The 24,345-nt window shown below is 44.3% G+C and overlaps 2 protein-coding genes across 2 annotated transcripts in view; both read right to left on the minus strand.

Moving 5' to 3' along the window:
* The window catches only part of LOC106629134 (uncharacterized), a 41,081-nt gene extending 31,896 nt beyond the window's left edge, over positions 1–9,185 (minus strand). Inside the window, exons 1-2 of the mRNA XM_014263280.2 lie at positions 9,090–9,185; positions 6,937–7,053 (exon numbers count right to left, since the gene is read on the minus strand). The gene's annotated coding sequence lies outside the window, so the exon portion shown is untranslated. The remainder of the gene's footprint in view (positions 1–6,936; positions 7,054–9,089) is intronic.
* Positions 9,186–15,092: 5,907 nt separating this feature from the next.
* Positions 15,093–24,345, minus strand: part of FOXO3 (forkhead box O3) — an 88,322-nt gene continuing 79,069 nt past the window's right edge. The window contains exon 3 of the mRNA XM_005518261.3: positions 15,093–19,269. The gene's annotated coding sequence lies outside the window, so the exon portion shown is untranslated. The remainder of the gene's footprint in view (positions 19,270–24,345) is intronic.

Consider the following 24,345-nt stretch of genomic DNA (forward strand, 5'->3'; position numbering starts at 1 on the left):
GCAAATCAAAGACCAAAAAAAGACATGTTAACCAGCAGCAGGGCAGGTCATCTCTAGGTTAGCTTCACCCTACACGTATATCATCTCTCAACTTTAGGGAGAAAACACACCCGAAGATGTGCTTCAAATGTTCAAATGTTCAAAAAAGAAATGTTCAAATTAAAAGGCCTGTTGTTAGGCTCAGAAAGCCCTTGAAATCCTTGATAAAGTAAAACTAGAACTATTTGTGAAAAGAAAGCTTTGATGGTTGCCTGAGGTGGGAAGTAGCACTATTTACAAATATTTTTCTCCTAGCTCTTGATCACAGAGACTTAGAAAAAGTATACCTGAAAATTATTAGTAAATATAAATATATTATAAACCCTTCCTTGCTCTTTCTTTTTATCTTTGCAGTAGAGAGAGAGTAAAAAACTATTTTCCTCATGCTGGAGGTGGGGAGTAAGCATGAAGAAGGTGTAAGATTGACTCAGCATCACCCACCACCAGCCCCTGGCCTGGCCCCCAAGTCTGGGATCCACAACAAATACATGTGTCCCAGGGAAGACATATGCAGGGTGGGTGTAAGAGCCATTCTGTTCCTTGGGAGGTGAGTGACAGGGTTTGATAAGCAAACTTGGGTCAAGTGGGGTGTCAGACTTCATTGTGTGCTACTGGTTCAGCAACTTAGCAGTTGGCTGGCAAAACAATAATCCAGCAGCCTTTTTCCCAGGTGAGGGGGAAACAATAGCAAATGCAAAGTGATCTGCCAGAAAGTTTGCAGTGGACAAATTCAGGAAGTCCAGCCACTCTCATTTGTGCTGTGAACACGTGGACAACAGGGAGCTCTCAGGTGCACACCTGTCCCTTTTGCCTGCACTGGCTTTTGCTGCATTCAGGGACAATAAGGGTGAGGAAAGAGCCACATTCTTCTCTTATGACTGCTTATCCCAATCTGCAGCACCTCTCCAGCAGCCTCCCCCATGCCCCACACGTATACACAGCCCTGAAAGCAAGCACTTTAAGACTGGAAGTGTAATCCAAGTTTGCACTGTAATTTTCCCTAGGTAGCTCAGTCTTTAGTTACTGTGGAACAATTAAGAACTAGCAGGTCTAGCAGAGAGGGACACAGTGTTTTCTGGTGGCTTTTTTCAAGCTCCCAGGACAATTTTGGCTGTTGTCCTGTGTGGCTCACAGCCCCGTCACGGTGTTATCTGTCAGGAACTCAGCGGCCCAAAGCTCTGCAGCCACAGGTTGTGTGTGCCCTGTGTTTATACCGTTTCCCGCTGGGAGCCATGATGTTAAAAGCTGTATTGTCCGTCTGTTTCTCACGCTCCTCCCGTGTGCATGGCCCCAGTGTCCCAAAGTGCCATCAGGCTGCTGACAAAGACAAGAGGCAAAGTTCATCTTTTTGTTCTGAGGCAGCGCAGTGCCTGGCACAACTATTCCTGGTCCCTGACTCAGAGCACAACCATCTTTGAAATAAATAAAACGAAGAAGGAGAACATCTCTGGGCCTATATTTGACACTTGTATTCCCACACCACTTGGCTTTATATAAACATACAAATTGGTATGGTGGTTACTTTGACTCATCTGCTTAGCAATCATTTTATTTTAATCAATATTTATTTAACTCACCAGCTAGACAAAAGCTCCCTAATTTCTTCATCTGATTTAATTGATGTTCCCTGACAGAATGAAGCTAGACTGGATAAGACAGTACAAGCTGTGCCAGTCTACTTTGGTTTGCATCTCTTTTAACAAGTCCTGTGACTGTCGCAGAGCCAAGGCACATCTTACATCTCACAGAGGAATTGGGACCATACGTGGCTGTATACCTTGGGACAAAGAGCCAAGAAACACGCCAAAACAATAAGCGTTGACACAATAATTAGCATATTGATTCTCCATGCAAATTACCTCTTCATACATTGTGAAATACTTTGCATCGTCAGAGGACTTCAGAAGAGCCTGGAGTTTCTTACAGACACCACGGAAATTAAATACACGTCTTCAGTTGTAACATTAAAATACAATTCTGGGTGAAGGATCATAGAAAGAAACATGCATGCTGCGCAGACATATGGGATACATCTACCTGACATCCCCACCCTGAAACATAAATTATATTCCTGAAGGAGCTTTCAGGTCATGGATATTTCAGGCCTACTTAGAAGAACATTTTGGTTTTTATTTGAAGGAAATGATCTGTACCTTGTGTCACCTCAACCTCATGCCAAAGGTGAGGAGTGGCTGAAAGAATTGAATCACAAAGCTCAATCTTAGCCCAGTGCTCTACTTGCCTGGAAAGAAAGGTTCACTTTAGCAAATGCTAAAACACGCAGGCTTTCAGAGGAACTAATTTTTCAAGCTCAGTCACAAGTGCAGGGGGAAAAATGAACTCTCACATTTACATCAGTGGAGTCATACAGTAACTATGATTTTGAAGTCAACACGTGGAAAAGCTTAAGTGAAGCAACCTGTAACTTGCTGCCCAGATTAGTTCATGCCCAGCTCTCTGCCAGCATTTAAAGTCTTTGTGAAATGCTAAAGTGTAAAGGGTAGCACTGTCTCTCAAGGTCAAAGTCAACCGATACTAGGAATTGGTACAGTAATTTTACAACCGTTAACAGCATTAATGACCCTGTGAGCCAAGACAGAAAGCTGCCAGAAAGACCCAGAACTGCCTCTGCAAGGAGGAAAAATTGCCTTGCCTCCACAAGCACACTGCACTGTTGTAAAAATCATGTAAATATCTCAACTGCAGGCTAAGAGGGCAGAGCTGTCTGCAGTGACAGAGACAGATCCCACCCAGAGACAGATGTGACACCATGGAGCACCCACCAGGACACTTAGATTTGAATGTAGGTCGAGCAGGGTGGTGAGTCCTACAAAGGGAGCTGCTTCTCCACTGCAAAGTTTTAGGAGCAGGTTGCAACCCTCTAATGGAGGGACCTGAGGCTCATTGAGAAGACCAGAGCTCATAGAGGGTGCCCTTCCCTTTCCCTCTGGCAGTGCCCTTTGGGTGCTCCTCACCTGTGTTGCCACATGCTCACACCACCCCAGCCTCTTGATGGAAAAACACCAGCTGCTAGCACACTCAAGTGCTTCAGGTAAGGCTTTGAGGGGGGGACAAAGTGGAAAGGGTCTTGGAAAGACCCAGACCCCACTCCTAAAGGCTCCAGGCAACAGGAGACAAGTGAAGAAATCTCATCTACTCCAAAGGCCCTCAGGCCTGCTCAAGATTTGTTCAAGCTTGGTTTTCTACACAAGCAAGTAGCACAAGGTCAGACACTCCCTGTACAGCAGCTCTCGGAACCACTGCCTGGTTTTGGTCAAGCATGGCAGGACTGAGGATCTCTGTAATCACCCAGTTCCTGGGACTTTTCATGTAAATGTTACTCTTTCCTGGTTTGCACAGGAAGGTATGACCAGAGGAGTTAGGGGTGCTGGCAGAGGACATGGAAGTGCATATGGATTCACTGGGTGCCTGCTCCCCCCAGCAGAGGAGCAACTGATTACAGCTGGAATCACAGGACATGCCTGCTCCAAGGCCAAATCCTGGCTTCCAAGCCTGCACATCCAGAGGGAAGGCCCCAGCCCTGGGGGGTTGAGTGGCACCATACGAAATAGCTTTCATTCTGGTCCAAGTGCAATCCAGCTCCTCTACTCTGTGCCCCAACAAGTCCTGGCTGTCAGCAAAAGCTGCCATCCTTGAAAACAGCCCGTAATTGCAGGCTTTCTGCGCTCAGAGGGAAAGGGGAGGGGCTGGATAAAAAAACCACTTTGAGTCTCTGAAACACAGAAAACATGTCCGAGTCGGTTCGATAGCCTTTCACAGACACAATAAAAGATTAATCAAATCATCCACAATGAAAGCAAGTTTGGCATCCTTGTCCCTGGGCTGGTGGTAATGCAGAACCCTCACATGCATTTTCATACAACTGATGGTATTATTCAGGAAAGGCCTCAAGTACTGTCCTGTGGGAGGTGATAAAAAGCCTACCCCAAATCCAAAAGGATGCATGGGCAGAATTGTGATAGGAATTTGCACTTTTCCTGCCTGTGAACAATAATTCATGCAGTTAGTGCTTTATCAGAACTAATTTAACCCAGTTTTTCATTTAAACTACAGGAAAGCAAGTTCAAGTAGGTTTCTCTAACATAAAGGACATCTTTTAACCCGACTTTTGCTCACGTTACCCCACGCCCACCCAATGCTATTAAATGGCTTGAAACATGACACAAAAATACATGTCTTATCATATCAGTTGGCTTTTCTCACTATAGCAGCCCTTATCAACATTCAGCAGCCCTATTAATGCAGTCCCCTTCAATCAGCATGAAAAAGTAGCGCTCCACAGATCTCTGATCCGTCCCTTCCCAGTATCATAGGCTGTTTCTGGATGCTGAATAAAGAGCAGGAGCTCTTTTAATGCCAGCAGTTTGCTCCTTTTCATCTGGCCTGCGTGCCCATGGTCCACAGCCCTCACAGCTTGCTCCATGGCAGACCCCTGAGCTGCCAGTCTCACATGAAGCTGTCCTTCCCTGGATGCAGCTCCTGGAGCCCTGTCCCTGTCCCACTGGGTTCCTTCCAGTGGCAAGGCGGGGACAGCCCTGTGCCTATGCCCTTTGTCCAGCACGGACTTTTAGGGGAAGGTTTACCTCTGTAAGTATTACGTGTTGCACTGCTAAATGCAAACTGCTCTGAAAATACATCGTAGATTTGCCTTAATCCTACACTACATTCTTGAGAGATGTGAGGGACCAAAGTGCTAGAAAACCATTCCTCAGGAACTGCCATGATTTTTGTAGAGAAGAACTGTGGAGACCCAAATCTACACAGCCTGCTGTAAGAAGCGGAGGTTCAGGAGTCAAACTGTTCAGGAACTGGGAAGTGGACACCCTCAATGGGCACTAAATTTGAATTACAAACCAGACAGGCCCAGACTTTAGCAGCTATTTCTTTGTTCCTTTCAGTAGCAGTGTGTTTACCATGTTGTAGTCCTCATCGGATATATTGGCAAGCCCTTTACTAGCATTTTCTCTTGGGTTGTTTTAATTTCATGGGTTGTATTTAATTTGAGATCCCTGAGAAATTACAAAATAATGTAAACAAGTGTTTTCAAAATTGTTTGCATCTCTCCTTTCCCCCCCATGGAACTGGGGTGTCCTTGAGATATTATATTGGACCTGAGCCAACAGACTGAGAAATGGGATTGGCAAAAACAGAGGAAGGATGTGGCAACACACCAGTTGCATCTTTTCCCTTGGGGTTTTGAGTTTGGTCTGGCCGGAGAGGTTGGCAGGAGGTGAAGGGAACAACCTCTCCACTTCTGCTCCACGTGAAGGCAGGCTTGCAAAGAGGAAGCCTGTTTACTGCCAATGCCTCTTCGGCAGAGTTTATACCAGGCTTGAGAGGTTATCTGGGGTCCACAGGACACCCCAGGGCTGTGTTTTTCCTCTGAGGCTTCATGCCCCTCTTTCAGGGCATGCCGGTCAGGTAGGGAGACACAATCTCTGCAGACAACTTGTGTTGCAAGACAGAAACTGCAATGCATGGTTGCTAGCTATGAAAAACTATCCAGGGAGAAGGTTTCTCTCTTATGAAATGCACCTCCTGATCATCCTGCAATCATCCTCACCCTTGCTGCCATCCCTCAGCTTTTCAGTTCTGCCTTTGACTTTCTTACAAACTTTTAAGAATGTCTCCACACAAGGCTGCTGAGCAGTGCCAGCTTTGCTACCTTTCCTAAAATGTGCACTCTCAATTAGAGGACAAGAAACCCCAACACCTATCTCAGCTTCACAGTATTGGTGCAAATGGTTTAAGCTTTACTGGGGCTTATGAGATAGAATTCTAGCTAATCTAAGGTCAATTTCTATAGCCAAAGTGTTAGCTTAGTATTCTTGAGTGCACTGTTTGGTGGTGTTATTGACATATAAAATGGTGAAATGAATGGTGGAACGATCTTCCCTTCAAGTATTTAGTCATGTGCACAAAAGCAGAGAAGTTTGTACTTCCCTGACAAAGTTGTTTCTCTATTTCCAACATCATTCACCAATAACAACGTCTGGAGAATTATTACACACAAGAAAGAATCATTCCTCAGTTACATGAAACTGAATGTGCTTTTTGTAGGGAAGGAGCAAAAAGCAGGTATTTTTATATTGCCTCTAAGCACTGTTAACCATTGTAGGAATGGACTAAATTTGGACTAGTCCCCTAGAGCCCAAACACATGTATTGCCAAATTGTTTCACTTTTTCTAGACTTCTAGTTTGCATTAGGTTGAACATGAAAATAATTTCTTAATGTTCTTATCATTAAACGCCCCCCCCCCCCCCCGCCCTTGGTACAACTGCAATTCAAAAGGTGCAAATTGCTAAAGACTGTGGAGAGACACTTCTTTAGCTGTTAATCTAGGTAATCATAGGTCCTCAGTGCCCTCCATGTGAACATATTCTGTTTTTTACCATCTGCACACATTGTCATAATCAGGGCAATTAGTGGTGATAAAGAAAACTGCAAGAGAAAAAGTTCTTTCGGAACTTTTGGCTTCAATGTTTACAAGGCACTGTGTCTGTCACACAAGCATTCAGTCCATAAACCTTCATATTTATGTGAGGTGAACACCGTTTTCTTGGGGAAAAGGAACAAAGCCCTCTTGCCAGTCAACTTATTAGGGTTTTGTTATTGTTTTTATGGCATGATTTAGGCATGACTGGGGAGCAGTCTCTTCAGGAGCCACACGCAGCACACGGATTACACAATGTACAAAAAGCTTGATAGGGTCATTACCACACCTCTGTTTTTTTAAACACACTTCCTCCTGCTTTTAGGTTGGGTCCAGTTATTCATAAGGAACACCTGGCTCTGCACAAGGAAGCACTAAATCCTTTGCCTTCAAAGCACACAGACAGCAAGGAAGGTCAAGTATTACTCAGGGATTTCTCACCAGATCTTATGATCAGATCTCTTATTTTCTCAGTAAAATGCAGCACATCATTTTTGCATGTTCAGCTCTGGAGCTCTTGATTAAACCGGCGAAGCTAAACCACCTCCCTGAATGCCGCTAAGACAGGGAAACAGAAAAATCAGCATTTAAATGTACCATTGTGCAACCAATCCCAGTTAATCTCTACAGCCCCTGAAAGTCCCGTACGGCACAGAACGGGCAAGGACCAGCCATCTCCTGCAGCCATGGAGCCAACAGCTTCACAGCCAGGAATGGCACCTCCACACCCAGGGGTCGGCAGTCCCACAGCATGCCAGGAGTCCTCAGCACCCCACCAGTGGGACCAGGAGAGGAGTCAGCCAGAGGGAGGGTCAGGGTACCCCTTGGCACCTTGTTTGCTCATTCTCTTCAGAGACCCTGAGCCACCCACCCCTCTAAACACCAACACCAGAACAAGGGAGCAAGAGACTCATTTATCATTATGTGGATGGAACTGCTCTAGTTTTACTCATAGGCAAGGGCAATTGCAGATGAAAGAGCAACAAGGACAAGGACAGATCCCTGGCAGGTTTTTCTCCAGGTCTGTGCTCTGGGCAGGGCAGGCAGATAGGATCTGCAGCACCATAAATCACCTCACAGCAAAGGGAGAAGAGAAACAGATTGTGAAATGAACTGTAAAATAAACTTCTAATGTAAACATCCAACAGGCAGGGGGTTGTTTTTTCTGTCTGGGAGCCCAAGTCCAGTACAGTTTACTGGCTGACTATGCTGGAACTTTGTTTGGTGAGGTTACTGCTGGCCCTACTGCAGGGCAAGGACTCAACCATCACTCTTGTTTGCCAGCAGGAGAGGAGGCTGGTGCTGCCATGAGCATCTTCCTTTCCTCTGGCATAATTTGCTTGCTCAGGCACCAGAGCTTTGCCCACAGTTGCCATTATGGACTGTCTGGATCCTCCTGCCCCAGAAAGACACCCTCCCAGTCACCTGCCTTGGTGGCCTGGCAACAATGATGAGGACACCCCAAAAGGCTTCAGGCTGCATCTTCCACCAGGGCTTGGGTTTTCCGATAAGCAGGTGCTCACCCAAAGCTGCCTCTCCCTGACATGTCCCTGCCCACTCCAGTCCTGCTGCTCGCAGCCAGTGGGGGCTTTGCTGCTTGCACCTTTTCCTGGTCTGGCCTGTTGCCCCTGCCAGGAGGACCAACACGTGCCTCCAGCAGGGAAAGCAGGCCAGCTCTGAAACAAACATGACCCACTGCAGCAATGTCTGTATTTTCACCTGTATTTATACTTCTGGTCCAGAAGGAGTCAGACTCCATGATCCTGAGGCGTCCCTTCCAACTCAGCATATTCTGTAATTCTGTGACTGAACTACATCAGTACCTCCCTGGGGTCGGGGGCACACCCTGGCTCATGCATCAGCACAGTGGGACAACATTACTCAATACCTGTTACAGTCAAACCAACAGAAAAGATAACAGTTTGCTACTGTACATAGAGACTGGGCCTCAGGTAGGAAAGGATAGAATCCTCAGTGCCTTTTTTTGTTTTGTTTTGGTTTGGTTTTTTTTTGGTCTTGTTTTAAAGCTGATTTAAGTCCTTAAGGCAAGTCATAGGAGCATGAGATTAGAAGTGACCTCAGGAGATCATCCTCCTGCTCTGAGGCAGGGCCATGGAAAATCCAGGCAAATGTTTTGCTCCCAAAAAACACCCTTAATGAAGAAAAGTCCACACCTCTAGGAAATGTGCTAATTATCCTCATAGCTAAGAGAACATAACCTAAATTTCCTGCAGATGAAACATGGCTATGTCCTCTCCTTAGTGGGTATAAAGGGTGGGGAGTTCTAAGTAATTTTCTACATTAAGTAATGCAAAGGTATTTTGTGTCCCCTTCTCAACTTGTTCTAACAAATAACATCGTCCTTCTCCCATTGGTCCCCACTCTCACTGACTCTGTTCATCCTTGCTCCTTTTCAGGGTGGTATAAACATCTGAGGGGGACCCAGTGGCACAACTCCACAGCAGGAGCTCAGACACTTTCTACCTCATTACTGCCCACAACACCCCTTTTCCAGGGCTGCTGTTTGTGCCCCACTTGGCATCTGGCAGCTGGTCTCTTTCCTCAGCACAGCACCTTTTTCTGCTGAATCTCACCTGGCTGATTTTCCCTCCCAGTTCCTCATGTTGGCACGTGCTAGCAGTCCTCATTCTGTACGTGGGCCTTGCTGGCTGCTAGGCACGTGTCCTCCGGCTGCTGGGCTGGCTGGCAAACCAGCACTCAAAGGCTACTGCCAACTTTTGGGTCTCCAGGGCCCCACAGCCATGGGCACCCAGCCAAGGCTGGGTGGGGCAGGTGGCAGGAGGACCAGGGACACAAGTGTGGCACAAGATTAGGGTCACAGAAGGAGGATAGGGACAGCTGGGAGGGGAGATAGCACGCAAGTCCTACTTTTAGGAATGCACACAAGCAAGCCGATAGCTATTGAAGTGTCTCGGTGAAAAAGCAGTTGCTGTCTCCAAATTCCTCCTCTCTGGTGAAGCACCTGTGGTTTTTCTGCCAGGTGGAAGGTAGAGGGGCTGAGAACTGACAATTAGCCCAAAAGTTTGTGGAACACGACCAGGGACCAGGTTGTTTGAGGGAGAGTTTGTAGAACCAGGATGTAGGGACTGGTCATTGTTTTCCAGCATGAGAGTCTGCATCCCATAATGGCCTACCAAAAATCTGGGAGAAAACTGCTTAAACACAAAGTACTTCAGCAGTTTGTCATAACTCAGGTTTCAAATACGAGGGATCAGAACAATGTAATTCTGCTCCATCTCTTTCTTCAAACATTTCTTTTGTCAGACTTACATTCAACCCACATCTAACATTTCTAGTACAGCTTTATCCTGATACTCAGCACATGGGTCATGTCTGAGACAAGGCTAGACCAAAAAGAAATGTGTGTGTGTGCGCGTACAGATGTTAGACAAGCCACTTTTACATGGTCTTTCCTCAACCACGAGCTCATCCAATCTGCCCGTATGGTAAATTTGACCTTTAAGTTAGTCTTGAAATGCTGAACATGCGCCTACGGAGAACTGCCAGTTACAGTGGAAAAGACACAGATAAGCCTTTTGTTAGCTTATGGATGAGGTGATCAGCATAAAATGTTCAAGTTCTGATAAGCTTCAGTTGGAAGAGTTTTCAGATTCTTGACTCACTGAAATAGAGAGAATCAAAGTTTTTCAATTTTATTTTGTAGATTATGGCCCAGAGAAGTATTGCCGGTCGTACGTGCCAGCACTGCCAGAGAGCAGACACCACTGTCAACTCTGTAGCTGGTCTGGGCTGCACCTAAACTTGTACAAAGTTACTTCACCATATTCATTTCTCACAAAAAGACTTGGCAGAGCACCAACAAAGAGAGACACTTTCTAAAAGAACAAGGCATTAATTTCTTTCCCATTTTTTTGTCTGTAGGAGTTTGCTCTGAAGTGGTGGGCTCGTGTCCCTTTGAGCTGCCATACCTGGTAAGAGGTCCACAAACCATTTGTACTCTCAGCTCTATGTTTCCTTACCTCAGCAGACCTGTGAACACAGCCACCAGACCACACTAGCTGGTGTGAGGCAATGTTCAGGGTTTAGCTATACTGGGAAAGGGTGGCTGATGCAGCTAGAAGCAGCAAACTGTGTCTTCAGGCTCAGGTGTAGCTCGAAGCAGCAAAACAAGGAGTGCTTCTTCCTAGTGTAGCTGGAATGCTGTGACTTGTGCTGGCAATGAGCTCTTACCAGGTAACTGTGTTACCTGGGCTTCTTGCTTAAATAAAAGCCTCATAAAAAATAATCATGTCCACAACTTACATAATTGACCCAACAAATATTTTAATAACTAGCCTTAGAAAAACAGAGAATGTAAAAAAGTCGTAGAATGAAGAAAAAAAAAAAAGAAGAAAAAAAAAATTATTTCCAAAGAAATATTCATGAGGATTAAAAGATAGGAAGATCATTGCTGACAGCAATGGAAATCATTGGTGACTTTAGATATGGATTGAAGATATGACTGAAGGGAATGAAAAAGTGGTTCAAATGCCCCCATGGCATTGTATCATTTCAAGAGTAGCATTCTACAAAACCCTTTCCACTTGTTGCTTTGCTTTTCACTCCTGTGTCCTCACATCTCTTGACATTTTCTCTGCATATAAGGAGAAGCCCCCTTGGATACGTGTTCCATAAAATTCCGAAGGTGGGAGCTGGCCAATCCCCTGCTCCTTACACATCCCTTTGAGTTTCCTGCTAACAGTAACATCATGTTGTCATCCCATAGGCCCTTTCTTAACAAGGGAAAAAAGCTTTGGCAAGGGAAGGTGAAGACATTATGGAAAAGCAAAGATGTTAAGGTAGGAGATTTAAGAGGCTGGAAATGCAGCTGCAGAGTCTCAGCCACGTCCCCCAGGACCCAGCAATTCAGAGCACTTTCTGCATTTCACCTTGACGTCCTCTGGTGAAAAAAAGACTGAAATGGGCTCTGATGTACTTGGTATGGGTGAGGAGAAGGGAAGAGAGGCTTTGCACTTGTGTTACTCCTGGGAAACTTCCCATGCTCCTGTCTGTGTAACTTGGCTAGCGCTGACCCTTTGGTGACAACCACTGTACCCGGACTGCAGAGCAAACACAACTCCACCGCACATGCCCTGTGCATCCATGCCTGACCTTCCCCTCTGCTACCTTCTCCAGAGGCAGAAGCTTCAGAGAAGACACCCAAAGGTAGCTGCCTTCCTCAGCAAGAGTCTTAGATCCAGCTCTGAAAGCCACTATCATTTTATTACCGCTCAGGCAGAGTAGAATTTTCACTTGAATTGTGGCTTTTCCATGGGAGTCTGCTAGGCTGAGTGACAGCACATAGCAAAAACTTCTGTATAAATGACACAGCCTCACCATAAATTTTGACTAACAGATGCATACTGAGGTTGATAGCACAATTTGATATTGCAAATACGACTCTTCAGAGAAGTGTGAATGACAATGTGTTTCATTTAATGAGTAAAAGGTTGTTGGTTTTTTGGGGTTTTTTTTATTGTATGTCTTTATGAGTTATTTTACTGCTTTCTAAGCAGTGACTTTTCTCCAGGACATTTATCCATTAATTAGTTAATGGTGTACAAGCCTGGTTAGCCTTAAGTAAGAGAAGCCTAATAGAGATTTAAGATAAAGCACTGGTGAAATTTTTGAATGAATTTTCAAACAAATTTAGAAATTTCAGAATGAATTTTCTATTGAAACTACAAATGCAAGACAAGCACCAGGCCAGTCATTCACAGCAGAAGCTTGGAAAGGCTGTACCTCTCCCTCCTGGAGGGAAAGGTGTTAGGAGCAGCTCCCTCTGCTGCTCTCCAGGGAGCACCTCTGAGGTGACTCTGCCAATGCACAGCTTTCCTCCATCTTTTGCTTTGGAGGTCAGAGGTAGAGTACACCTGTATTTCTTAACTAGCACTTTCTAACCAATGCCATCCTTTCCCAAGGTGGTTAGGAAGAGCAGAAGGAACCATTGTCCATGCAGCAGGTGAATCTTCAGAGAGGTTACCAGAGCAAGGTGCTGGCATCTGCTGTGTTTGCTCCCACTGATGTCCTTCCCATCCTCCTGCACTGGACCTTGCTGCACCAGCCATGGGATCTTTCAGGGTTTACAGTGGCCCTCAGAGCATGAAGAAGCGCTGAAGTCTGATATTCCTGTGGAGCCGGGGTCCACAGGTGCCAGCAGCAGCCTCAATGCCCATTGCAGTGAGCATTGCTGGAAGGCTAATCCCCAGGGAAAGGCAACACTTAGGAATTGCTCTGTGCTTTTAATTTCAGCAAAAACAAAGTTTTAAGGTATTGCCTCAAAAAGAGTGAAAATTGAGGGAAAAGACTCCTGATCAGTATTATATTTGTCTTGGAAGTTGGAAACAATTTTATGACATGTCATATATTTTTACAGTTTTCCCCCCATTTCTCCACATGTCACTCATAGGATATAGGCATCTTTAAACTCCATGGCATAATGTAACAATAAAAGAATGTTATAACAGTTAACCTCATTTAGGCCAGTTGTTCCTACTGAATTGGGACATTTTTTCTCATTTTCTAGATTAAATCAGGTCCTTGGTCTGTCATCAAACGATCAAAAAATAAAAGCAGGAGACGCTTTGTTCTAGTAAGTAAATGTTTTGACATATGCAAACCTACTCGTGTCCTGAGTATGCAAAGAAAATCCAGGTGCAAAAATAAAAATTCCAAGATGGAGATTCTGAATTTTGTCAGACAATTCCAAAGTTTCTCAAAGATTTAAACTACAGTTAAAAAAAAAAACATAAAAAAGCTTACTTGCTTTTTTTGTTGTTGTTGTTGTTCTAGTGAAATTTTCTATGCTTTGTACTTATATGATAAATATATTTTCATTTTGAAAAATTCCACAGGCAGAGCCAGTGGGAAAAAAGCTCTGTGGGCTGGGTTGGGCAAACAGAGATGTCAGGAGACACTGCAGAAGCTGCTGGCAGTGGGATGAATCTGTGTACCAGCAAGAACAGTATCTACTTCATCTAGCTTGGGCTCCACTTCATCCAGGAAGACTTCCTTTTGAAGGGGGAGATTCCAGTCATGATGGCTCCAACCAGTAAAAGAGGTAGCCTCCCAGATTTACTTATCTCAGCCCTCTTGAAAGCACCCCTAACTTCCTTGGAAGCAGTAACCAAACAAGAGCTGTAAAATACTGTTTTCCCTGGTCTGGCTGAACTCACGACTCAGCATATGTGGTGGGGAGCTCCTAAAATAGCTCTCTATTGCCTCACCAGCCTCAGCAGCAACTTGAAAGTCTTTTGCCTTCTGGGACAAACTGGAGAAGTTTTAAAATGTTTGGACTTATTTTGAAAGTACTGTGAAAGATAAGAATGATCTATTCCAAGGCTGGTTGAACTGAAGGTCACAGCTAAGGCATTGCACAACAGACCCAAGTAGGTTCAGCACAAAACTTGCTCAGCATTTGATCGGCTCATCTTCATTGCTGCTGCCGCCCCTGCCTAAATTCAGGTTAAAGCTGAGTCCGTTTGACCTGGCACCTCACTGGGCCTAACAATCACAATGGTTTGTCCCAAAAATCAGTGGGGCAATGCCAAGGCAGAGGACACAGGTTGTTCCCTGGCAGAGCCTTGTTGGAGAAGTCTTCTGAAAAAAACAAGCGAAAAAAGCTCTTGTTTGTGAGAGGAAGCTGTAGTTGCTGCAGGACAAGTACATTCTCACTCTGGGAGCTTTAATGCACACCTTCTCCGGGTCAAAGGCTATTTATTCTCTGTCTGGATCTTGTCATGTTTCAGGCTATCCCTAGTTAGAACAAAACCTGAACAGCTCTTGCTATGTTTAACAAGGGATATCCCCAAGCTGCTCTTTATTGCTGCAGTACTTTGGCATAGCATTCCTGTGGGCTCTGCACGGACATCGCAGTTTGTCCCCCGGAGTAATGAGAACCCCCTCCCACCCTGTGAGGAAAAGCTCCTTTTTCTTGAAAATATAATTTCTTCCTGAAAGATGACTCCAAAAGACCATACACATCTCTGGCTTCCCAACAGGGTGGGAGAAGAGTTTTTTTGTCAACATGTCCCTCGTTTCCAAGCACACTCTCCAGTGCCTCAGCCAGAGCCCTCGGTATAGCCTTCTGCTGAGTCAGGCTGCTGGTTTTATTATCCCAAATCCCAAATGGGTGGTTTCAAATACTCCAGGCATTTTTCAGAGACAGTGTGAAACCCAGCCAAGCCCATGGTGTGGGGTGTAACCCTTCTCCTGACAGGTCTGCAGTTGGACTGGTCAGGCGAGCTGGTCTGCAGCTGCAGAGTACAGCTGCCACCCCTGGGGACAACCCCCTCTGTCCTCAGATTCAAGTGAACTTTGTGATTTTTAGCAGCAGTAAATGATCCCCCTGGGGGTTATTTGACCACCAAAACTACACTGGCTTGGCTGAAGCATGGAAGGGCTGAAGCCCACGTCAGTATGTACTGACATATATTAGTGGATGCAGGCTGGGGACCCCTCCCCAGCCCCAAGTCCCCCACCAGTCATTTTCACTTGCTGCTTGAAAATCACCCCTTGTCCAGGTCCTATGTTTACATGTCTGTCTATGACACAATAAAACAGAGCAAAGGCAAATGTGCAACGTAGAGATCCATTATGCTTTATTTACATGCGTCACCATTTCTTTTACAAACTAGATTACAATTTAAAATGGAATACACAAGGCAATATCTACTAACACCAAGTGGAGTAAGCACTGCGTCTCTACTTCATTTGGAAAGGGGCAGGTTTTGCTCCAAAACAAACTTCCTTCCAACCTCTGAGTAGTAAGGTAATATATTCCTCCAGGGCAGCATCTTTTTTCGTTGGTTTTTTTTTCTTGTTTTTTTTTTTTTTTTTTAATATAAAATCCTCAGTAAGACTGCAACGTGAGAGTGTCTGCTTTCAAATGAAAGTACAAGATAGCCCAAATGAAAAGTAAAAACTGTTCAGCTCTTCGGTATGTAAAGACGGCCATGCGCGATAAGGCTGTGGATTTAATATTCTTCCAATTTACATGGCTTGAAACAGAAACAGATAAAACAGTTTTACAGATACTGTATACATATTTTTTCCAATCATGCAACTTTTTTAACAAAAAGTTAAACATGTGAAGCCAAATGTACAATCCATTTTTTCCAACCCATAGTTACGAAATGTATCTGGTCCCCCTTCGCATCTGTTGGCAATTCCAAAGGTATATTGTGTACTTGAAACACTTACAGGACACCAATTGCCAAGCAATGATATAATTTTGGAGAAATACATGACCTAAAAGGTAACTCTTTTAAGCAGTGGCACAAAAATTTCTGGAGTTAAGCAGTGTTTAACTATCTGATTATTCTTAAGAGATTTTTTTTTTTCACAAAATCATTAAATCAAGCCCCAACCTGTGACTAGAAACTGCATAAATAACACCTTTTTAGACCTTTTGTTTAGACCAAGTGTTCTAAAGATAACCATGTAATTGTGACCTTGACCTTCATCTGTTTTACACGATTTCACAAGGAAAACTTCCAGGCATAAACATGTTCAAAGACTCAAAGGCCAATTTTTCAAAAAAGCAGGTTCCCCAAACTAGCTATTCAAGGCTTAATTTTGACACCTAAATACCTGGCCCTTTGAATTCAGGGAGATTTATTTAGCACCTCTGGAGTGAAGGGCCTTTGCTGGGCACCTCAGCAGGTGTAGAGGGTGACGACCGTCCCCAGGCCTGGGGGGGACCTGTCACCTCCCCTTCCTTCAAGAAGCCACGAGGGCAGAGCAGCTCGGCCCCTGTGACCACGCTGGAGTCCCCGATGTTTGGTGCCTGACACCAGGCACTTCTGCTTGAAAATTTTGGCCCCAAAACTGAGCAACACAAACCAAACCAAACTGAAGAGGATGGCCAAGTCCATCCCTCTTCAGTGGGTGCTGGGATGTTCTCCAAGGCAGGGGCCCAAGCTGTCCCAGCTATGCCAATGGAAATGCTCTCCTTGACATTGCTGGGAGACAGGTTAAGCCTTTCAGCCATTAATGCTTTTATTATTTCTTTTTAAAAAAACTTCTCTGACACTGATGGGCTGTCTCTAAACCAAGTGTTTTTTCTCCATTTTCTGAAGAGAGAAGGCCATAGTTTCATCTCTCATTTTTTTCAGTGGAAAGCAGTTCCCCTGAACCCAAGCAGTCTAAGTTTCTGGAACAGAGCAGAATTTGCAGTCTTTTCAGTTAAATTTTCAACAGGCCTTCCCTTGCATTTGACAAGAACTGAATTTGAACTAAGAAAAAAACTTAAGTTATGGGGTTTGGTCACTTAGGCTATACCATGGAGTCAGGCTTTACTGATCTGCCAGTGATAGTGTGTCTTTGGGCAGCACCAGGGGTCTCACTGGAGGCTCATCTGTTGTAGGGATCAAAAGCTGCATCTCAGCATGGGGAGGCGCCGAGTGAGCTCTGCCGACAGCCAAAATGTGGGGCTGGGGAACAAGGCCAGCCACAGTGCAGCAGCTGCAGAGAAACCTCAGCAAAAGAACACCAGAAGGAAGTGCTTCAGCATACACTCACATTTTGGGGTGTACCAGGAAGCTAAGAGCTAATGGCACATGCTCAGATGAGGCCAGTGATGAACTCTTGTCCAATTTCAGTAAAAGGTGCCTGCAACTGGACTTGGGTAAGCAGGGTGCACAGCTATGCCACACGAACATCCTGGGAAGCCGGCTGCTGATAGACATCGGCAATGGGCACCAGCCAGCTCCAATGAATGCAATAAACTGGGTCACACACTAACAAATAGAACCCCTCAGTGTAAAAAGAAAAAGAGAAGTTTTTTAAAAGGCAAATGATAAACCCTTGGCTGCTTGGAAGAGTTGATATGCTACAGGGCTATGCTAACCACAACTGCACAGAGCCTACACAGTCAAAACTGGCAGGGGAGAAACCAAGAGGTGCATCTTTATGAGAGAACAGCATGGGAGCTACGGTACAAAACCAAAACTTCCATCACACTAGGAGCTGTTGTTTCACCAAAATCACCTCAGGGACCTGGAAAGTAAGGAGTGAGGAAGGGCCCACGAATGTGTGTGAGTATTGGTGTATGACTGTGCATGTGCAGTGGCAGTGGCGAGAGGGAGTCACTCCACATTGCATGGGACACGGGTCGGTGGGAACTCATGCACTGAGACTTTGGGTTAAAATGCTAGTTTTGTTTTCCTAACATCCATGCATAATGATCCATTTCTGTACATAATAAAATATATTTATATATTTATATGCATAATGCTTTTATGCAAAGGAAAAAAAAAAAACTTCATATATCGCTTTGGAGAATTATGTATACACTGTCCTATTCAGAACCTCTTCATACCAAGTTCCTATGTACCACTGGTGTTTTCCCCTCTTTTTTTGTATCCCTCCCCCCCCAGGATACTAATAAAAAGCAATCAAACTTTCCAGATTATAGACAGGATCTATACAGCACCATACCTTTTATTCATTATTATTATTAATTATTATTCATTTTACAAAAGAAAATCTTAGAAGCAAAATATATAAAACTGCCTTGTCTTTCAGTGTCATTTATCCTGCTACAGTCTACGCTCATATGAAAAGCCATTTGTATGATACTGTCACTTTGCCATTCCCACTCCTGCTTCTTCTGCCACAATGGATTATACATAATGAGAAGGAAAAAATAATCAAGGATATGTCCAAAAAAACAACAACAAAAATAAACAGGATCACTAATGCCATAACACACCCTGCAGCGATCTATGCCTCAGCTCCTGGCATTGTCACTGCAAGTCACCTACCGATGCCCAGCTGCCCATTCCTTTAATTTCTGTGTTTTCAAACACATCTCTACAGGTAACTAAATCCACCTTGTGTGGCAGCTCAGCCCGTAACTCCTCACCAGCTCACTGCAGCAGTGAGGGCAGCTTTGCTAATGTGAGGCAGGAGGGGAGCCTGCTCCAGCGGGCAGGAAAGGGGCTCCTGCCTCGGTGCATGTGGGGCCATGGCACCCGCTGTCAGTCCATCCTCATGAGCCAGGAGGCAAACTCACCAACTTCCCTTGTTTTGCAACCAACTCTAGGTTGACCCTCATGGCAAACAGGGGTGTACCATTAAAACTAAGGAAAGAATAAGAAAGAAAGAAACAAACCAACCAACCCAACAAACAAACAGGCCACACACATCCCCTCTCTGGAATCCAGCTGGCTGATAGGATTAACAAACGCTGAATCTTCAGAAAACCCTGACACCTGAGCAGTGTTGGGTTACGGTCATTTCCATGCATGTGCACAGTGCCTCAGATTCCCCAGGGAGAGAAAGCAACAATGGTTAAAAATCTACGGAAATCAAACTGGAGGCTGTAGAGGGGAGGGTGGGCAGATAGGGAAAACCTCCAAAAAGAAAAACCAACTTAATACATCCCATAAACCATTAATATATTGAAACACCACATACTCATTGACAAGTAACTAGTGTAAAGGCTACACAGTGTGTTCTCAACAGGATGGTGCTGAACATTGTCTCCACAGCAGGTGCTTGGCCATCCCAGAAAAGGAAGATTTTTGCATACTTCTAGAATGAGTTCAATTTCCAACAAAAAGGAAAAAAAAAAAAAAAAAAAAAGAGTAGGTTCTTCACTCCAGTAAGGGGCCTATTAACAGTCTGCTTCATTAGGAAAATAATGCAGGGTTCACAAAGGTCGTAAGCTGTAAACAGTATCACTGTCCACTTGCTGACAGCAGATTTGGCAAAGGGTTCTCTCTCTACATCTCGTGTCAGTTTGAGGGCCTGAAGAGGAGAAAAAAGAAAAGACAGTGAGATTACTGCATGTAGGAAAAAAAAAAATACACCACAACAAAAAAGGCAACTAAGCAAACTTCCAAATAAAACAACAGCTTACACTGAGAAGCAATTTAGATATGTTTACACCCAGGAACTTCAAACATATAGCAAGGAATAAGATGACCCTGCCTGAAAATACTTTTTCCTTTCCAAGGTTCATGTGTTTCTTTTCTGGCTTAGCTGCTCCCAAACAGGACAGAAAAAACCCTCTCTCTGATGAAAAATGATGGTCAAGTCTGATTTACAGAAACCCAGTGTATTGTCTATTTGTTAAGCATATTTCCAGGTAGAAGCAATGAAGGACCTTCCAGTTTTTCACCATTTTTCACTATCACCTTTTCTCAGCATCACCAAAAAGCTGAATAAATCTTCTGTAAGTGTTTGACGTCCACCACCACCCTTGAAGGACAGATGAAGAGGCTGCTCAAGACAAACAGTAAGGAGCCACAAATTTCAGTGTGGCCTTCGGAGTTTTCCATTTTTCTGCTAACACAACACACCAGCAACAGATAGGGTCCAGCTGACTTTAAAAACTGGGTTAGGGTCTATTTTATTCGGTAGCAAAGAAATTTCTATGTCGAGAGAGAAAAGCGGGGAAGAAACCTTGGATACAGCATGGAGATGACTATGAAGGGACCTGGTAAGTAGGTAAAACACTGAAAATAGATGAACATTTCAACCAAGGGGGCCAAGGGGACAGAGTTTTAAAGGTACTCAGTGGCTTCAATATATAGGCAGGCACCACATAGGGTTTCGGAAAATATGTACATTTAAACATTCCCATGAAATCCTCTCACATTTTCAGAAATGTAACATGCTGGACATGTAACTTCTGGCTCTGAAACGGCTTCTGAAAACAGGGTTTAGTCCCCTCACATCACTTACTACCTTTTGAGGATTTTCCCCAAGACGAAAGATTTATGATTTTTTTATACAGTGCAAGAATAAGGGGACATTGGAAATCAAAAATCCATTGACTTGATTACAGGAATGCCTTTACTTTCAAAAGACCCTACTAGCAGGCACCGTCATAAAAAATGGTGGATTTAGTGGAATTGCTAGTTTAACCAGGACGGGCATCTCCTGCAAGGAAGATCACTCAAAGACTGTGTCCTGTCTAAGGTGCCAGGCACTGATCCTATGATAACAATTTATTAAAATGACCTATTCTGATAATGCTAAATGATTGATGGAAATTTAATCATTTTGTCTCATGGTTATTAGAGCAACAGTGTGACAGCTGCTCCCTGCGCCATTAGGGGAGAACTTCATTCAGCACAGCTTAGGGAGCAGACAGATTGTGCATTTCACCCAAACAAAATTTGGCTTTAGCCTTAATTATGTGGAGGGGTTTGGGGTAGACTGTTTTGTGAATAAAGGGATTTCCGACTGGATCAACATATTGATTTCTTCATTTTCAAAGGGCAAATTAACGCTGGCTGTTCGTTAATGTGACTGCCTGGCAATGACTCCATTTGGTGTGCCCCGATGGCTGTAACAAGGTCAGCAGAAGACACCCAGACAGGCCTGGTAGCCCCCAGTAAAACCTGGCTAGTGGCTCGTAAGCTGCTCAAACAAGTGCAAGCCCATTTCTCTACTTTTAAATCCTGAGCACCAGAGGGGGCTGGAAATGAGTGACTTCCCAAAGCACAGCATCCTCTGAAGGCAAGGCTCGGGTCCCAAATGCCACAGCCCAGCAAGTCAGCTCCCTCTCAGGCAGCTGCCAGTTATGCTGAGCACAGGCTTAACTGTGGCACGTGTGAGAAGTCTTGCTGACTTTGAATAAATCTCTTGATTAAAACACTACAGAAACTCCCAATATTGCTAAATGTTTAATATTATGCTATGAAACCAAGCGATAAGAAAAAAACTGGAGGATGGGTTAAGTTCAGCATCTTTTGTGGAAGTGGTACAGCCCAATATTTTTTCTTGTGGGACCTATACTTCAGACAGTGCCAACATTTTGGAGACAGATGCACAGCTGAGATGTGCATCACACAGCAGAACCAAACTATGTTCCATTTTCACAGCTCTGTTTACACGGACTTTGAAAATGGATTAAAAATGAAAAGAGCTAGCTCAAAGTCTTAACCTGCCTGCCTTCAAGTCGCCCTGTTAAAATCTGCAACAGACTCACGCAGTCTTGCTTTCTGTCTCACCACAAAAAGCCTATTTACCCTGAGTTAGTAGCCTGCTGCCCCACAGTGATGAAAACTGGATCAATGCAGGGAAATAAGTGCTCCACTTACATCTCCATTTATCACAGAATCATAGAATTGCTTGGGCTGGCAGGTATAGTCCAATGATGGTATAGTCCAATCCCCCTGAAGTGAGCAAGAACATCTTCAACTAGATCAGGTTGCTCAGAGCCCCATCCAACCTGGTGTTGAGCAGTTTCAGGGATGGGTCATTCACCAACTCACTGGGCAACCTGTTGTGGTGTTTTACCACCCTTATTGTAACAAACATTTTCCTTTTATTTTATCTAAATCCACCCTATTCTGGTTTAAAACCATTACCCTTATCCTATTGCAACAGGCCCTGCTAAAAGCTTTGCAAACAGTCATGCAGGAGACGAGATGTCCCTTTCTTCTGTCCTATCCTCTGCCCTCCCATCCTCTACCTTACTACTGCCCAGCTACAAATGTTTCTCTCATTTTACTCTGTGGCCAAGCTGACTGGCTCTGATTTCCCTCCAGCAACAACGTTTCTTCACCTCTGTCTCACATCATTCCACCACTTAACTGGACGCTCAAGCCCCATGCCAGCTTGTGCACCATCAGAGCAGCTCTGAAGAATTATTTTCCACCTATTGCTTTCTTCCTTTGATTCCCAATGGTGCCAATTATGGAGCACTGGAAATTTCTTCAGAACAGAAAGGGTGACGCGGCGATGCTCTGGTTTATCAGTGAGCCAACCCAGCAACCAGCACGTAAAGTTTCCTGTTGGAAGAAAAGCTATGTGCTCCTTGACATGATTATGGGATGAGAATCTGCACTACCAACACACAGCTCTTCTGTATGACAGCCTAACATGGATCTCCTGACTTGTCTGGAAGGCTTGTTGAGTGGATCTCATCTTGGAAAGTATCACCCTTTAGAGGTCTGTAAAACAAGCATTCTCCCTGGGTACCACTTTGCAACAACTCTCCAGGGACAGGAAATCCCAGTAACTGCTTTTACTGTCGAGACACTTGGGATACAAACATTGTCAAAGAAGAGTGTGTCCTTTAGTGACAGATGTGCATTCATTCTGGTGCCTCTGCCCTTCGATTTGTCATCGCCTCTAGCAACAGAGCTCCTACTCCAAAGTGGGGGTAGGCTCAAAAAGCAAGACTTGATTACGTGTGGTTACAAGTTAATATTCTGCCTGAGGTTTCACAGCTAAAGACTGGAAAATACACAGAATTTATTTAAAAACAAGTAAGGAAGATAATTACTGTGGCCAGTCTTTCTGTAATGACAAAATTACAGCATGAGATTTATATTTCAAGCACAATAAAAACTGGAAATCCCAATGCCACAGCAGGTATGCCACAGTGACACCCTACAGGCTTAGCACACGCTGCACTAGGATGGCCCTGTGCTGAGGGACAACATTGAGGCTGGGGACAAAGCCCAAGGACAAAAAAAAAAAGAGTTGGCAACTTTATGTGACTTTATTTCCTGAACTTTCAGGCATGTTGCAACTTTGCTTTTTCTCTTTAAATTCTGCTCATAAAAATAGGTCTTTCCCAGCTCATAACTGGGTGACAGAGAATAAGAGGAAAGAGGAAGAATGCCAGCACAGAACCAGGACTTATGGGAGTTGCAGTGCTTGCAGCTGCATAAGCACAAAAAGCACGAAAGTGTCCCTTTTCCTTCTGTTGCTGCTCTTCTTTTCCAAGGAATACTACAAACCATAGGAGACCACCAAGTGTTTTGGAAGTAAATGTAACTTCAGACAGCAGATCATCCTCTGATCCTCTATCAGCTCCCTGGGAAAGAAGGCCAGAACTGAAGTAAGCTGCTACAAGTATTTATAAGCAGGTTATTTTCACATCCCACTGGTCTACAGAATGATATAAAAGTCCAGGCTGGAAGGGATCAGCATCATCTGGTCCAACTTTCTGTTCAAGGCAGGGCCTTAGGTTAGATTATTCACGATCCTGTCATGTATGGAGTATTTCCAGCACAGGAGAAGCCACTGCTCCTCTGGGCGTTTAATTTTACCCACAAAGGTGGGTGAAGGCCCTTCTACCCATTTTACAGTTGAAAAGGAAACTCTGAGCCCAAGCACACTCTTGATATACAATTGCTGTTGAGAACCATCACATCTGGCTGGGTTTAATCCTCTGCCCTGGCCAACACAGGAGAGCTTAGATACAGGACAGCTTCTCTCCATAAGGTCAACAGGTTTCTTAGTTGAAAACCTTTTGGTCAATTTTATCCCCTGTATTTTGTTCAGGAGCCCAAGGAGTGGGATGGAAATCCTGCCAGTTATGGGTTACACTGCCAATGACTGAGAGACATCAGCCTGGGTACTCAACACAGCCCTTGTTAGGCAGGATGCTGCTGGAAAAGAGGAAGAAGGCCAAAAATACTTACAAAATACATCTTTTTTTAGGGGTAAAGCCCATCAGCTGGAATTAATGTGCTTTCTTTAGGTACTCGGGAGCACTGGGAAGGAGATGTCTACTGTGGATCACAAAAAGATGTGTAACTATTGCACCTGTGCAAGACCAGAGAAGGATTTTGCTTGCATTTTTGAATCTGAAGAAAAAGAGTCACATTTTAGAGTGAAAGGCACCTGCATGGCTAGAGACATCCTGAATTATGGGTTTATAGTGCTAGGGAAACATGCTATGTACCCGTAATTCTGAATGTGCTCATAGACAGCTTCTTTTTCTTTGCCAAGTACCAAGCCTATTTTAAAAACGTCTTTTCCACTATGGAATCTTCTTGTTTTTCTCTGCAGTAGGTTGAAAATGAGAGGCCAATACCATGTTGGTAAAAGGCAGGACATCTTCTATCATAACTTACA

Source organism: Pseudopodoces humilis, chromosome 3, assembly GCF_049639895.1.
Source record: "Pseudopodoces humilis isolate 2021_Gansu_Grassland_sample_001 chromosome 3, ASM4963989v1, whole genome shotgun sequence".
Taxonomy (NCBI): domain Eukaryota; kingdom Metazoa; phylum Chordata; class Aves; order Passeriformes; family Paridae; genus Pseudopodoces; species Pseudopodoces humilis.